The sequence below is a fragment of the Neopelma chrysocephalum genome, unplaced genomic scaffold, assembly GCF_003984885.1.
Source record: "Neopelma chrysocephalum unplaced genomic scaffold, ASM398488v2 Primary Assembly neopelma1_22, whole genome shotgun sequence".
Classification (NCBI taxonomy): Eukaryota; Metazoa; Chordata; class Aves; order Passeriformes; family Pipridae; genus Neopelma; species Neopelma chrysocephalum.
In genome coordinates, this window is record NW_020897689.1 from 17276492 (window position 1) to 17292170 (window position 15679).

At 40.7% G+C, this 15679-nt stretch overlaps 1 protein-coding gene and 1 long non-coding RNA gene across 4 annotated transcripts in view; one reads left to right on the forward strand and one right to left on the reverse strand.

The window, feature by feature from the left end:
* Positions 1 to 13555, reverse strand: part of LOC113963167 — a 36172-nt gene extending 22617 nt beyond the window's left edge. For both annotated transcript variants that reach the window (XR_003532669.1, XR_003532666.1), the window contains exons 1-4: positions 13289 to 13555; positions 10546 to 10703; positions 8849 to 9331; positions 4475 to 4593 (exon numbers count right to left, since the gene is read on the reverse strand). This is a non-coding gene — a long non-coding RNA (uncharacterized LOC113963167). The remainder of the gene's footprint in view (positions 1 to 4474; positions 4594 to 8848; positions 9332 to 10545; positions 10704 to 13288) is intronic.
* A 235-nt stretch (positions 13556 to 13790) lies between these two features.
* The window catches only part of PCMTD1 (protein-L-isoaspartate (D-aspartate) O-methyltransferase domain containing 1), a 42137-nt gene continuing 40248 nt past the window's right edge, over positions 13791 to 15679 (forward strand). The window contains exon 1 of one of the 2 annotated variants that reach the window (XM_027674023.1): positions 13791 to 13889. The gene's annotated coding sequence lies outside the window, so the exon portion shown is untranslated. Of the gene's footprint in view, positions 13890 to 14288; positions 14406 to 15679 lie in introns of those variants that run through there. The other variant, XM_027674032.1, reaches the window with a different exon arrangement.

A 15679-nucleotide genomic window follows, 5' to 3' on the forward strand; every position in this document is an offset into this window, starting at 1 on the left:
TGTGTTTCTGAAAGTAATTTTTGCAAAATCAGAAGAGCTGTCAGCAGAAAGATGACTACATCACTAAGGTCAGAAGCTATATAGGATCTTTTAAAAGGGAACATTGTGATAGCTGAGCTACACAGGTGAGATGCAGTAATAAACCCATGTAATGACATCACCCTTCCCCAAAGAATTTACATTCTGTGACTGGGCAGATGAAAAAGTGAAAATATTTTGGATGTTATTGTACTTTGCATGAACACCATCTTTGGGTGTTACTGATTGGTGTGACTATCGAAAAAAAGTGTGCTAGAATAACCCTAAGAATATTTAGAGTGTGTTTAAATAATAGCCCTCAAGAAATAAACTTATCAGAGTTAATTTTCTCTCTCTCTCTCTATATATATATATATATTTTTAAAGTTGTTATGGCTTCAGATAAAATGTATGTATTAAGTTGGCTTGAAATTTTGGAAAATGGTTATAGCAGATCAGATTTACACCCTAGCATGCTCAAAAGTTTACATCATGACTCACTAAGATGGCAACATTATTCGAATGCTGGGTCCTTACCTTTCTGTTTCCATGTCTTTTCTTTTTTCTGTGAAATGAAGAGTGAAGAGTGTATTTCATCCTCTAACTCTAAGTCTTCAGACATTACAGTCCCCTGCAGCTCCGAGTCACAAATCAAGTACTTATTACAGTCTGGACTCTCGGTATCTGATTGTGTTTTGATTCCTCAGTTCTGATTGCAATGAATGGTGTCACCCTTCTGCAACAATTAAATTATTTTAAAAAGTCATACAAACACTACAACCATATACTTAGTTTTTGTTGCAGAAAACTAATTAGCCTGTGAATAAATTATTTCTAATGTCTGAAGGAGGTCAGTGAATGAATTAAATGAAAGGTGTGTAAAACCTCTGTTACATTTAATTACCAGAATAAAGATGGGCTACTGTTACCTTCTGAAATGATCCTTCCTGGCTGCAGGGTAGAAAGTCAGAATAAAGAAAGGTAGTACATTGACTTTATTAATGTCAGTGATAGTAAAGATAGCACCAAATGAAAGACAATGAAAAAAGCCTCAGGGTCACCTGACTAGCTGAACTTGCAACAGCAGCATACCCACATTACACAAGGAATTGAAGCTACTCTGACAGTCAAGGTCTAAAGGGCCCCAAAGTTGCAAGCAAAAAGTTTCACAGAAATTTTTAAGGATCTGAGATAAAGCTGGATTAAGCAATGTCTAAAGCTGCTTCTGTGTCATAACAGAGAAGAAAAAATCCTAAACTAGAATCCAAGAAAGTATGACATTTGTAAAATTATTCAGAACAACTCTTCGATATCTATGATGCATCTTCCATTGTGGCTTTCTAATTTCTGTTCCTCGTGAATTATTCCAGAAAATAAGATGCTTCTACTCTCTCCTCTTCACAGCTGAGGTTCAGGAAACTACTGTTACTTCTTTTTCTTTTATATACCTAAAAATTAATCTAAAGATTCTGGCAACTTTTGGAAGGCAGAATACTATCATAAAAGATACAAAGCGCAATGCAGTAGCCTTCATCTAATTTTTGTAATGTTAAAAGATGTGTATGAACAAAGTGGAGCAAGATTAATAATCTGAGTCTTATGAGGTGCTTTTGTTTTGCCACTGTGTGTACTGTATACCTATTTTTTACATATATATCTGTGGAATTTTACCCTTAATACAGATGTATTTGAAGAAACACCATGAACTCAGTTGTATACCAAATAATTTAATTTGTCATACAAGTTTTAGCTACATGCTTATTTAGGTGCTTATTTACATGCTGAGTAGTGCTTAGTGACTTCTATGGTTCTAGAGATTTGAAACCATTTGGATGCTATTCTATTTATAGGTCTTAACCATTAACTTTGTGTTCATTATGGGTTCAGTTTGCTATTATATGCCAAAAATTCAAGTTTATTCAGGTGAAAAAAAGTACATCAAGAAGAAGTATCAGTTACTTTCACAGAATGGGTCGGGTTGGGAGGGACCACTGGAGGTCATCTAGTCCAACCTCTCTGCTCAAACAGGGTTCTCTCTAGCACGTTATGCAGAATTGTGTGCAGACAGCTTTTGAACATCTCCAGAGGAGGAGACTCCACAGCGTCTCTGGGCAACCTGTTCCTTTCTATGCTTTCTCAAAGAAAGGAAAGTCCTTGAGTTTCATTTTCTATTCTGCAGCATTCTTTCTAGAGAACAGCAGTGTGCAATCAGGAGAGCTCTGCAATTACCAACTACATGGAAGCCAAAGTGAGGTTTAAGTGTAAACTTTGTTCGCTGATCTAAGTTGATCACAATCTAAATATGCACATTTACCTGACACAGCTAGATTTAACTGTGATCTAGAATAAGCTTTGAGTTCTACTTTTTCAATAGGAAATGGTTATGTAAACCTAAAAATTACCTACAGGATTTAAAACAAAGAAATAAATAGAAGTAAAATAGAAATAAATAGAGGGCATTATCTAATATTAACATATCATTTCTTATACACTGTATAACATTTTTAGGAGTGCAGATTCCAATTTATTATAGCCCAGAATATGCAAAAAAGCACATCAATTCAGTTAAACACAGTTCATAGCTTGGGGGAAGAAAACAAGGTTTATATTATCATTGCATTTTTGCCTGTTTCAGTAGCAGGCTATTAAGTCATATAGAGACAAATTTAGCATATAAAAGAATTGTGCTCTCTTTCTGTAATATAATGAGATAATAATAATGAGATTTTAATTGTTCCAGAATCAGATTCTGCCACTGTTATAATGTATAGCATACTGTTAGCAGAACACATTTACACTTTTCTAACTCAGAGTCCACTGAACACTTTCTTGCCACTGAAGGGTCAAAATACACACAAGAAGAAATACTATGTATGACTTGTGTGTTAACCCATTGATTTCCGGCTATTATCTTACTTGAGAAGTTGTAGACTTAGCAGAGTAATTTTCACACTCTCATACTGTGTTTTTTCAATGTACTTTTTTTCTTTTCATGTAATTGTATGAAAAATTAGATATTGGGTAAAACAGTTAAAGCTAATAACCCCTATGAAGCTTTACAGTTTTTTGTTGCCAAATATTTGATTAGCATTTTTATTTCTTTAGGTTAGTAGAAAATTGAGAACTGCCAGGAATCAAGATGACACACAGAATCATGTAATGGTCTAGGTTGGAAGGGAACTTATAGATTATCTAATCCAACTTCCCTGCCATGGGCAGGAACACCTTCCACTAGACCAGGTTGCCCAGAGCCCCATCCAACCTGGCCTTGAACACTTCCAGGGATGGGGCATCCACAGCTTCTCTGGGCAGCTTCTTCCAGTATCTCACCATAATACAATCTTTCACATGATTTAAAGGGTGGAGATTTAGGCACTTACTCAGATATTTTGGAGTGCAAAATGCTCAATCCTGTTGCTGCATGCAAGAACAAGTTGGCTTTAACAAGATCTTCCACTATTACCAATACGCAGTAAGGAGAAAACACTGGTTTTTGGCATTTACTCAAAGCTTAACACAAGCACCGGTCTACTTACTTGTCCTTGTCTTGCACATTAAGATATATGCATTAGGCCAAATAAATGAGAGAGATCACAAACCTATTTCTAATCACAACAATTAGACAAAGAATTTTTATTAGAGACCAAATGCCTATCTAAGGTCTTCTGAAACTATTAGATGTTTTTTAATTTGGCATACCTTAAACATGACTAATCAGTACAATCTTAATCTGATTATTACACTCCGTACTCATGTATTCACTGCAAAGTTTGGTCTGCCAAGTTATGTCATTTAAGAGCTCCATTTGGGCTTGATCATTTGAAAAGCTCAGTATCATGGTTGAATGCACCAAGAGGCTGTAGTAGTCCTGGTAAGACTCCACTCATGAGCCCATGACCTCAGAAGACTCATTTAGTCTCAGGCTGCTCTATCCTATAAGTGTTACCTACAATCCTCATCCCCACATCGCTGCACTGGCTTGTTGCCTTGCTTTTGCCATATGGTCTTTTCATAAGATCTATTGTTATTACCACCCTGCTCTACTTATTCAGCTCAGGTGCAATTGGACTGTGCCCTGGCAATGAGGGCACTGCTCATCCTGTGTTGTGGCTGCTCTCAGCTCCTGGTTTACCTTTAACCTTGCAGTCCTGCTCTTGCTGCTCCCTGGCATTCAGTAGCCGTCATTCCTGTCAAAAGTGAATCTCTTCTACAAGTGAGGCACCTGAAAGCATTCAGCATATCATCCATGGAGCAGCTCAAGCATACTACTCGCTATTAGCACACTCAGTTACAAGACTTGCCTTCAATATCTTGCTCTTTTTTCCCACTTTAGCTGCTCTGCTTTTCAGAACTTTTCAAAATGTGCTAGTAACTCTTCTTCCAAGATGCACATGCAAGGGTGCTCTGCCTAGAATGGGGTAAACCAACTCAAACAATGCCCTATTTGCAAAGCTACCAGTAGTAAATGAAAAAGGGGTTGTCATGCTGCTTTTGGTGTTGAATACTGCCGAAACCAATCTGGCTCATCAATCCCAAAGTTAGCCATCCTGATAGTGACATGAAGATGAGGTAGACCTGGTGAAGTATACAGACAAAGGAATAAACAAGCAATACTACTAAAAACTTATCTAAAGCTGCTAAGCTGACACAGCTGGCCTGGAGATATATGACTAACAGTATACTACTATAAAAGCCCAGTCCCAAATTTTAATGGTAGTGTCTTCTTGGAGTGTATTGTACAGAGATTCCTCCCCTGAGTGGGGATGCCCTCAAGGTTACTCCCTGAGGCTGAGCAAAAGAGATTTGCCCACGGTCATTAGCATGGGTGAATAACATAAATCTCTACTTATTGTTTTTGCTAGCTTTAATATGATAGTTTTAACTTAATTGCTTCAACATTGTTTCATAGTGTGCTATATCATAATAGTTGTTATAGCTCCTATATTGTGTAGTACATAATTCTGATTAAGATCTTTCTGCCTAAACATTACCATAATAAAGAATATATATGTTTATATATATATATATATGGTCTGCCATCCTTAATCCTGCAGGATAAAGTTGTATAAAGGTTCAATTACACCTATGTAATCCTTTAGACATAAACTGTTGACAAAGTCTGGGGCTAAGATGGGATCCAGCCACACCCAGGCTCCTCTGGGAAGTAGTTTAGAAAGCAAGGGAGTCCTTTCTGCACCCTGTGACTGAGCAGCGGGAGGGCTTCTTTAATAAACTTTGTCTGAAGCTCCCACTCTGCCCACTACAAAGGGTTTAGCTGTGATTTGTATGAGAATAGCAGACGGCAGAAAACATCTTGCCATGAGTGGTAGTAGAAACAGCTGGAGAAATGGCCAAAGACAGACTTGTGCAGTCCAAAAGAAAAATGCACATTGTTCCCCATAGCCAGAGTCAATTGATTTCCATGACAGTATCTTACCTAGCAAACATCTCAAAATTTTTATCTTCCTCACCACTGCTCCAAGAGCCAGAGGAATAGAACAGGGGTGAATATTCAAGCCATTTAATTTCTTCTACTATATACTTAAACCTGTGGTGTGCAACTACAGATGAGGGACTCTAGGAAAGCCCTCTAATTAAATTGGTTGAGAACAGATCTGTTCCAGATTTGCTTTACATCTCTCCTAACAATCTATTTTCATATAACTTACTAAATAATGTGCACCTCAGACACAGTTATGAAGTTTCACTTTTACTGCCCCAGCCATCTGCACATATATTAAAGACTTAATAATAGTCAATTACATCATCCAAAAAGCAAAAACAAGAAAAAAAAAAGCTGTTAAACCTCTGCCAAATTTGGAGAATAATATCAATTGTTTTTTTTGGAAAGCATCAGGAGTTTGGAGGAGGCTAAAAGAAAAGATTACTTTCTGTTAGAAGACCTTTATAGAGCAATCTGCATGCTGCATCTTAAGGACAAATCCTGGTAAGCCTTTGGATATAATGTATTATCTGTCCATTTCTCATAAAATATACTTAAAATGTAGAATATTATATTATATGAACTTTAAAAAATACATCAATTTCAATCATCTCTGTAAAAGAAATTGTTTCCTTGTCTTTCTGATAGTCTGTTGATAAAGGATGGTTTTACACAGTCCAAAAGAAGACTAAGTTAATGTCTCTAACAACTCAATTCTATTAAGAGATTTAAATTCTCTTAGGAAAAAAAATATAGTTAACCTTCTCAATTTGCCACAATATTAAATTTCTTAGAAACGAAACCACAAGCATTTTTTGACTCATTTACAGCATGCAGATAGCTTGTCTCATCTTTCCTACTTAAAGATAAAAGCCACATGTAAGAAAGAGCATTTAGAAACTATTAGGTATCTAATCAGTTGATCTTAAAAGCCTCTGAAATTATGGCATGTAGGCCAGCTGACTATCAGTAACAGGACTAGTAATAGTGTGTTATCAGCCCAAATAGAGAATAGAAGCTCTACAAGTTAAATTTTAATACATTATAAATTAAATTACATATTCTTTCAGGTTTGATTAACATAATCAGGCAAAATTGAATTAAAAACATTTATTATATTCAGAATAATTTTTTTGCTACTATTTAAAATACAAAATAGAGCAACTTCCTTTCAACATGACTCATTCAAGGGAAGCTCATAGACTGTTTGTCTTCAAACTAGTAATCATGGTTGCATATAATTTTTCTTGGTTCGAAGGACTATGTTCCTTATAAAAAAAGAACATTATAAATTTAGAAAAACACCCTACTGATTTAAGAAAAGGTTGATATAAAGAGTCTGTTGTTGACTCACTGTCAGCTACATCTAAAGACAAATCAACATATTTCCATGGAGAATGTCTCGTGCTTGCAGTTTACAATCGATGAGGAGGACAGAAGTGATAATATATGACACTTTCTACTTATATATTAATTTTGTACCCTAATATACATCTGAGAGAATTTACAAATGGTCAAAAGCAAAAATACTGAAGGAAGACATTTCTTTTCCCATCGCAGGCCATGGAGAAAAAAAAGAAGTAATATACATGAAACCTAAATGTCAGACAATTGTCTTAGTACCAAATTCTAAACAATTCAATATTTGATTGTGTGACTAGATTTTATAGTATATCAACCATTATATCAATGTGCTCAGTTTGTTATATTTACACACAACATTTGGTTATAAACTTAGCAGTGACTAGAGGTCACTAGAATCTTTCTGTTGCTACAACCTCAGGCTTGTTCCTAACAGAAGAAAAAAACACGAAGGCACATGCAGGAAATTGGAAAAGTAATCAGAAGAAGGCCAAACAGCTGATCACGAGAGACATATCCTTAGGATCAATGTCTATGGCCACAGATGCCATTTAATTTCATTGTTCATTTCATTCACTTATTTGCATCTTTAAGTTAAAATACGGGTTTCTTTGGTTTTGTTTTTTTCCTAGTATGTGCTTTCAGTGTTTTAAAAACTGATCTGAAGACAGCTTATGTTCTGACAACTAAAATACTTCTAGCTTTGTGCCATGCTTTGTCCACAGCCAGGAACACTCCCAACAACTGCTCCAGGGGTGCTGAGAATTCTAACACCACCCTAGCAGAGGATTTCATGGCAAGAGGAAAAAGCCTCATGCACTCTCCTAACCAGATGTATGCAGGCATATCAGCTTTGGTGATTACAACTTCTATTCCTGCTTACTCGGGGTATCAAAAGATGTTTTTGCTACTATTGTATCACATTTCTTTTAATAAAATTGATAAAAGTTGTGACCACTTAAATGGGGCATGAGAGGTGGGATGCACAGATAGATTACAGGAATCCCAAATAAATGTATGTAATTCAAACCCCAACACATTTTATTTGGAGCTGATTTGATGTGCTTCAGAGGAGCACACTGTGATTGCGATGCACACCTTGTGTAACACTGTTCAATTACTTAATGCAATTCATGTTTGCAAAGAGTGCATTTCAAAATCTACAGCAATGAAAATCTCTAGTCCTAAAAACTCCAAATGCCTTACTGAGGTTACAGTAACCAACTGTCTCGCTGAAGGGGGCTACAGTGGGCTGATCTAAAAGAAAAAGTGGCAAGTAAGTCTTAAAGGCCAGCAAGAATACTCTATGAAGTAATCTGGCACATAGACAAAGCCTGCAGTAAATGATGATTTACTCCTTTTAAAGATGCTTTTTTCAATCAACTAGCTCTGGAGCTTTTGGAAACATTATTCGGATTCAAAGCTTGATTAATGTACAACCACTTTTATCTAAGACATTTATGCTGGGTTTGTTTATCCAAATTGCAGATTAACAAGACTGAAGATGCAGAAACACTACAGCTTGCGTATGTAGATCTTACCAGTCTCACAGGTGAAATCTTTCAAGTCTCACCTGTCAAAGCCAATTTTGCACCGTGCAAATGTGGCTAAACTACTCCTACAGCCAGGCCACACGGGAAAGAAGTGCAGCTGCAGAGCTGCGTAGCCAGTTTCAGAGGTCCACATCAACAGCCTACAGAGCCAGGCTGATGTTTCATCACCCACTGGGACTGGAAGTTACAATCCAACATGTGACTGTGCAGTCAGACTAGTCCTTCACAGCTTAACTACAAGTGGATTCATTCTGTATGTGCAACTGAAAGGACTCAGCTTGGGTTTGGAACTCTGTGAGGGATAATCCAGTTCCCTTCTTAACATAAAGCTTTGGAAATGGCATGATGATTGCTGGATACAGAAGAGAGCCACAGAAGGTACACTCAAATATCTGGGAGTAAAGAATGTAAAAATAAAACATTTTAAAAATGACAGATATGCCAAACACTAAGGCCAAAAGAGAAATTTTACCTTAGCTTTATGGATCTGGTTATCTGTTTATATTTCCAAGGCTTTTTGATTATAACATATTCCACATTGGTTCATCTCTCTTTCACTGCTCTATTGGAGGATTTTTTTACATGGGCTTTCTGGACTACATGCAGACACAACATTACATCCTGATTTTTTTTTTATTTGATTTCCTGGCCTTGAGAAAGCATCAGTTTAAAAACTCAGGCAGAAGTAACTTCCAGCAAAGAAGATTCTGAATCTTTAGATCTCAGGGCCACCATCTTCTTATTTTTTCTCAAGCTGACTGAATCTCTATATAAATAGATACTAGTATGACAAATGTGGTTGAAGAAGTCAAGTGACATTCAAAACACGTCTTCAGATGTTTGTCAGCAGGGAAAATGAATGGCAGGTAACCCACAGAACAGTAAATATCCATAATTAAAACAGCTACATTAGAATTTGTTTCTATGCCTTTGCACACAGAGTCTTTTCATTCACCTAAAAAATAAAAGTCAAAGCAAAAAGGGAAAGACAGAATGAAAAACTGCCAGAAAAATCTGGTTTCATTTAATACAGGAAAAAAGCAGAATCAGAAAATGGTCACTGCTTCAAAATGACAGTGAATTATGAGATTTAAGCTTTATTAAACTAAGAAAATGGCATATATCTCCAAAAAGAGATGTTAAAGAAAAATACTTGTTTTGTAGATATTCTGTAGCATTTGAAAATATTTGAAAACAGTTATTCAATGCTACAGAAAGTAAAGTTGAAACTGACTCAAATCAAAGCACCCTAAATGCAATGATATGTAAATGGTTTTCATTATCTAAGGAGATGTACAAAAAAATATAAGCAATGCAAATGACACATTAGTTGTTAGCTTTATGCTAACAGGATTGCATTCAAGGAATGTAACTTGCACCACTCTGCTCTTAAGCTATTGCCATTATTAGGAAGGTCAATATGCTGTTTTAGACTAAAGAACAATTTTTTGTACATAAATAAGAAATTAAATATACATAACCACTCAATATATACGACATGATCTTTATTTGAAATAGTTTTCATTATAAATTGTTATGCATATCTAATTTTCTGCTCATTAGGGTAACAGGTAAATCTAAATACTTAACCTTAACGACCCCAATAGCAAATTTCAAATTTATCTAAAAAATGGCAGTCTTGAGTGCTTTTCTTACTAGACATCTGAATGTTACAACCTTCACTAGGAGCAGAGAGTGAAGACACACTGGAGTCAGTTCAGACTTTCCTTATTTAAATTATGATGAAAAAAAAATAAAGTATCAGGACAAAATACTGAAAAAGTAAATTATGCTTAAATTTGCAGAGACAATAAAACAACCCCAAACTTGCAGAGGGTGATAAAGATTTGGGGGTACTTTAGCCTACACAACCCATTGTTTTATGAGGATGAAGGAATGTTCCCTGTGCTTCAGTTAAGAGACAGGTTCCATTGTTTCAGTTCATTCAGTTAAGAAGTGGGAAACATGGGTTTTGAACTTAGTCAGTTTATACAGAGCTTAGATGGGCCTGTCACATAATACTTAAACTTTTTTTGATAATATCAACTTACCTTCAAATGAAAACAAAGGTTTCCCAAATGATGCACATCTCGAATTTAAAATAATGTGATAATAAATATTTTTCACATCAAGATGCAGAAGTTATATACTGTATCAGAAAATACATACCTTACTTTTGTTTTGACAATGGATGACAGGACTTAGAGCAGATTTGGAGAACTGTACATGCTTGAATAGAATTTTCTGCTAGACCTGGATGATGAAGCTTCTTCTCAGCTCTGAAGGGAGATGGCAGAATGATCTTCCTAACTGGATATCCATGTCTACTGTAAATGGAAACAAAATGGTATCAGTTCAAGCATAACATGGTAATTTACAGAGAAAAAAAGCTATCTGAAAAATTCTCTTAAAATTGAATGAGGACTATATGGCCATAAAGTCTGTCCTGAGGGAATACTGATTAAGCACAAATCTTGTCTGACAGGTAATGAGTACGTGTTGGTCAGGCACAAGAATATCTAGGATGTGATGGAAAGAGAAGGAATGAAAAAGAGGAAACGCTCATACATACAATACACAGAGAATTATACACACTTATATCTAACTAAGAATTCTTAATAGAAAAAATTCAATACTCAAGCCAGCAAAAGTTATTCGAGTTTACTATCTGAGGGCAAGGCATATTTCAATGTAAAAATGGAATTTGTTTATTCTTCCCCCTACTCCTCTCATTCAAGGGGCCATCAGTAAGAGTAGCAATTTGAAGAACTATTTGAATTCCTTAGTCCAACTAACAAAAGACAATGCTTTCTCAGTCATAGCCTAACAGAAACTCCCCCTTATGTTGCCAATTATCTCCACCTCAGTTGTTGCCATCTACAACCATCATGTGCTGCAGGTATTAACCAATTCCCTCCCCAATCGGAGTAATATTCACTCCTGGCCTCTTACCAGCTACACTTTCGTGTCCTTCATTTCTCAGGACTTTTATTTAGAAATCCTGTTCCAGCAGTACTTAAACTTTGGCTAAAGCTCAAAACTTTATGCCTCTCAACTGTATTTCACAAGACATTCAATGCTTACACCGTTCCAGAGTAAATTATTATTAAAAATGTCACCAAGTTATCTAAATTACTGTATTAGTTTAACATCCACTCTAGATCTTCAAGTTTTCACATCCAGTAGCCTGAAATCCTTAAACACTACACCTTTTGCCTGACCATTCAGTGAATACAAACTTACTGCTCCACAAGTGTGAATATCATTCCTTTTCTGATACTGACCGCAGGCATTTCTCATTCCTTTCCTCAGTGAAAACAGATTAGCCAAGCTGCTACAAGCCCTGACACCTGCGCAATTTCTAATTCTTCCAAACATCCAAACTTTCCACATTGACTCCCTGAATCTCTCATCATTCCTCCAGGCCAAAATCATGAGACAACGCCTGAGAAACCTCAGCTGAGACCAACACTCTTCATCACCTTGGGCTTCTCTAGCCTGTACTGGGGTCCCACACTGCCTCGACTTCCACTTACTCCCTGTCTATTCCATTCCACAGTATTTCTTCCTTTCCCAAGTTCATAGAACACCCAAGTTGGAAGGGACCCACAAGGATCATTAAAGTCCCACCTCCTCGGCCTTCACAGGACCACCTCAAGAATCACACTTTGGGCTTGAGAGCGTTATCCAAACACTTCTTGAATTCTGTCAGGCTTGGCGCTGTAATCACTCCCCTGTGGAGCCTGTTCCAGTTCCCAAAAAACCTCTAGGTGAAGAACCTTTCCCAAATATCCAACCTAAGCCTCCCAGTGACACAGCTTAATGACATTCCCTCAGGTCCTTCACTCGTTGTCAAACACCTCCAAAATCATTGGGAATAACAGAACCCTCTAACACCGTCTTTTCAGTGTTAGAAAACAAGACATTACTTTATTTGCACCACTGGGTGTGCACGTGGCCAAGACGAATCCTGTCTCCATACAGATATCAACACATTACTCGTTCACCTATTTATACATTTTTAAAAAAGAAAGAAATTACTGTTTATTGTTTCCAAATTACATTAATTAGTATTCTATCCACTACTGGTTATCAATCTCCCATTGCTTATGCTATTTAGTTAATACTTTTAGTCTTTTTACTATCTTTTTCTTCCAGTAGGAATTTTCTGCCACAAATACTGAGCCTTTGTTAGTCTCGTTATCTGCTGCTTTCTGCGAAAGGTCCTTGTTTCCAGATGTCCATCTTCAACAATACATCTTTCTCTCATTGGCTTTGTTCATTGAAGCATATCAAGGTTAACATTAAGAAAATGTACAATTTTAGTACTTTTCTCAAGCTACATCTCACAAAAGTTGCTTACGACAGTCTTTGCTATAGGCTGGCTAAAAGTAATTTAAGACCTAACACACAACCTATGATTAATTAAAACAACTAATTAAAATGTTTAATTGAAAGCATTACAAAATATTAGAAAAGTTGTATCATTTCCAACAATCAGAGAGATCAGTGCTTGCCCCTCCACTTCCCATGGGAAGTTGCAGACTGCTGTGAGGTGTCCCCTCGGTCTCCACTTCTCCAGGCTGAACAAACCAAGTGACCTCAGCTAGTCACGTGGCTTCCCGTCTAGAGCCTTCGCCACCTTTGTAACCCTCCTCTGGACATTTTCTAACATTTCTAGCAATTCCTCTGAGCTTTTCCTGTGATCTCTTCTGCCTTCACGTAGTTTATCAAACTATCTTTCAGAGCATCAGCAACAACAAAGCCCGAGGCCCTCCCTCTCGGTGCGGGGGAGGGAACTTTCCGTCGCCCCCTGCGAGCGGCCCTACAAACCGGACCCCTGCAGAGACACCGCATCAGGTCATCCGAGAAAGGCGAGAGCGGAGCTGTTTCGGGCGGGCACTAGGGGCACCTTGCGCATGTTTTTCAATCCGGGCCTCCGGCTCAGCCGCGCGTCCCCTGCCGCCGCTCCGCCCCCCGCGGCTCGGCCCTCCCGCGCGATAGCACGGTGTTTTCCATCCTTAGCCGCCCACGGGAGACAAGTGGGCGGCGGCGACATGGGATTCGGCAGGAATTTCCAGGGACTTCCAGGGCTGCCCAGCCCTGCCGGGGGTGTCGGGAGGCAGCGGCCGTGCCAGGCCCGGCCGCGCGCGCACGAGACTCCCCCCGCGCCCTCGGGGGAGCCTGGCCTCCCATTGGCTGTGGCCGTGGCGCGGAGCGGCCAATCAGGGCCCGGGACGGAGCGGTACAGCTCGCTCTCCCTCGCCTCGTGCGGCGGCCGCGAGCGCGGAGGGCGGGGTCACGTGACGCTCTGTTTACATCCTCTCAGCTGTCGGGCCCCGCCTTCTGTCCCGTCCCTCGCACCGACACCGCGACGGGACCGCAGAGCCCCCGGCCCGCGCCCTCCGCCATCCGCCCCCGGGCCGCCGCAGCGCTCTGCCGCCTGTAATCCCCTCCCCAGGCGGGTCCGGCGCTGCCGCCCTGCGCAGGGCCCGCGGCCCGGTGCGGTACGGGTGAGTGTCCCGCAGCGGGGGTGGGCAGAGCTGCGCTCCAGCCGCGCTCTGCGGCGCCCAGGCCCCATGGGACGGCCGGAACGGTGGGTTGCGGCGAGGGGGTGGGAGCGGGGCCCACCGGCCCCTGCGCTCAGCTGAGGTCGGCTCCCCGGGTGCCCCAGGTCCCATTGTCCGCGGGCCCCGCACGCAGGCGCGGGGGAAGGCGGGGGGGGTGGGGGTGTTTGTTTTCGCGCAGCCGGGACAGGCGAGGGCTCGCCCTGGGGAGGGACGGGACGGGGGCTGTGCGCGTCCGCCCTCAGCAGCCCGTTTCTTCTCGTCCTCCTTCTTTGCCCGACCCCCGCCACCCCCCGCGCCATCCCGCCGCCTGCGTAATAAATAATCCTTGGCCCAAAAAGGGTTGGGAGGAGGGGAGGTGGTTGATGTAGCTGTCGCGGGCCCGGGGCAGCGGTGAGGGGACGAGGACAAGAGAGAAGGTTTCAGCCCTGAGATCCAGGCGGAGTGGGGGGTGGAGGCAAGGTAAGGACATTGCTCGTCCCCCACTGCGGCTCAGCGCCCTGCCTCTTCCCCCATGGCGGCAGTGGGTTTGCTTTTTGCCTTTGAGGAAATGCAGTGAGAACAGGAGCTTGCGTCTTGGGTTTTTTGTTTGTTTGTTTGGGGGGTTTTGTTGGTTTGTTTTTGGTTTTTTTTACCTCTGCCGAGCTTTTATAATCTCATGGGCTTGTGGGGGCTGGCTGCGTCTTCCAGGCCGAGGCATCTTTGAGGGGTGCGTGAAACAACGCTTCGTTTCCCGTGGGCTAAGGAAGGATATTTCTCTTTTCGGGAGAGGAGTTGGTGCAGCGGCAGTGAGGGGAAAATACTTTGTTTACATAAAGAAAGTGTGTGAAATGCGCGATAACTTCGCTTTTCGCCCGTAAGCCGGTCGGCGAGCCTTCCTGGCAGCCGCCAGGGGAAAGGGAGAAGACTGCTCTGCCCCCCGCTTTGCCATAAGCGCACATTTTGCCTCTGTTTACATTGTGGTCTCTGTTTTGGCTGGGAGCAGCGTAAGGGGAGGAGCAGGAACTGGCTCCAGGGCAGCCACCTCCGCCCCTCTGTTTTCTTTGTTGTTATCTGTTCGGGGAGGCGTCCTGGGGTCACGTCTGCCGGTAGCTGAGCCGCGATCTGCGGTTAATGGGATTCCTCTTGGGCCCGAAACCTCGGGCCGCCTTCTGCCGTGCGTGTGCCGGTCTTGTCTGTCCCCCGCCGTCGCCCTCCTCCCCCTTCCTCCGCAGTTGTCAGCGGCTCGCAGTGGAGTTGGAGAAAGGGGAAGGGAGGGCAGAGAGGGAAGGAATCTTGGCATTTATTTGATACTCAGTCAGCAGCCTGGACCAACTTTGTGCAGTTCTGTCGTGAAAAAAAAACTAAATAAAAAGCACCTCAAAAACTACCTATGGCAGAAGGGTGAGGGATTCGTTCAAAAACATCTTCAGGGTCTGCAGGGAAGAAGAGATGGAAGTACTGAACTGCTGCAGTGTGTGGAGAATGCTTTTGTGTCCTTGCAGTACTTGCCAGGGCCCACATAGTTACTGTTCTAGCGGGTATTTTTTCACTCCTGTCAAGTAAAAGTCAAATACAGTTGAACTGCACAGTTTAGTGAGGAAGTAGGGTTTCTTCTGATAATGAGGAACAAATTTTGATACACACATAAAAAAAAGACACAGGTAAGGCTAGTCAGCAATTGAGTGAATTAATGAAGATACCCAATTCCTCTTGACCATGTGACATTTCTGTTACAGAGAAGGCTTGTTAAGATG